General features: G+C 34.0%; 1 non-coding gene across 1 annotated transcript; it reads left to right on the top strand.

Annotated features, from left to right (window-relative positions):
- Positions 1 to 161: 161 nt before the first annotated feature.
- Positions 162 to 265, top strand: LOC127742343 (small nucleolar RNA R71). Its single transcript, XR_008003532.1, has one exon. It is a non-coding gene; the product is annotated as a small nucleolar RNA R71 (small nucleolar RNA).
- Positions 266 to 1,323: the final 1,058 nt, after the last annotated feature.

The following is a 1,323-nucleotide window of genomic DNA, read 5'->3' as shown; positions in this document are numbered from 1 at the left end:
TGTACATGAATTGGTTATTTGCAACCATATCAATAAGTTCTTGAGCTTCTGTAGGCGTTTTCTTTAGGTGAATGGATCCACTTGCAGAGTGGTCCAATGACATTTTAGAAAACTCAGATAGACCATAATAGAATATATCTAATATGGTCCACTCTAAAAACATGTCAGAAGGACACTTTTTGGTCATCTGCTTGTATCTTTCCCAAGCTTCATAGATGGATTCACCATCTTTTTGCTTGAAGGTCTGAACATCCACTCTAAGCTTGCTCAGCTTTTGAGGAGGAAAGAATTTATCCAAGAAGGCCATGACCAGCTTATCCCAGGAGTCCAGGCTATCTTTAAGTTATGAGTCCAACCATGTTCTAGCTTTGTCTCTTACAGCAAAAGGGAAAAGCATGAGCCTGTAGACTTCAGGATCTACTCCATTCGTCTTAACAGTCTCACAAATCTGCAAGAACTCAGTTAAAAACTGGTAAGGATCTTCACATGGAAGTCCATAAAACTTGCAGTTCTGTTGCATTAGAGTAACTAATTGAGGTTTCAGCTCAAAATTGTTTGCTCCAATGGCAGGAATTGAGATGCTTCTTCCATCAAACTTGGACGTGGGTTTAGTAAAATCACCAAGCATCCTCCTTGCATTATTGTTGTTGGGTTCGGCTGCCATCTCCTTCTCTTGTTCGAAAATTTCAGCAAAGTTGTCTCTGGATTGTTGTAATTTAGCTTCTCTTAGTTTCCTCTTCAGAGTCCTTTCAGGTTTAGGATCAGCTTCAACAAGAGTATTTTTTTCCTTGTTCCTGCTCATATGAAAGAGAAGAGAACAAGAAAAGAAGAGGAATTCTCTGTGTCACAGTAAAGAGGATCCTTATTATTAGTAGAAGAAGAAAAGAATAAAGAAAGGAGAATCCAAACACAAGGGTAAGGATAAAGGCAGTGATTGGAGATGAAGAGGGGTGAAGAGAAGTGTTAGTAAATGAATAAATAAATAGAAGAAGATGAGAGAGAGAATTCGAAAATTAATTTTGAAAAGGAGTTAATGATTTTCGAAAATTAAAGATGAGATAGAATTAAAATTAAAATTTAAAACAATTAGTTAATTAAAAAGAATTTTTGAAAAAGGGATGAGATATTTTCAAAAAGTAGAGAGGGGAAAGTAGTTAGTTGGTTTTGAAAAAGATAAGAAACAAACAAAAAGTCAAATAGTTAGTTGAAAAAGATTTGAAAATCAAATTTGAAAAGATAAGAAGATAAGAAGTTAGAAAAGATATTTTAAAATCAAATTTTTGAAAAAGATAAAATTTTGAAAAAGATATGATATAAAAGATA

Source organism: Arachis duranensis, chromosome 9 (genome assembly GCF_000817695.3).
Source record: "Arachis duranensis cultivar V14167 chromosome 9, aradu.V14167.gnm2.J7QH, whole genome shotgun sequence".
NCBI lineage: Eukaryota > Viridiplantae > Streptophyta > Magnoliopsida > Fabales > Fabaceae > Arachis > Arachis duranensis.
The sequence above is the reverse complement of the archived record's forward strand: the minus strand, read 5'-3'. Positions and strand labels throughout refer to the sequence as shown.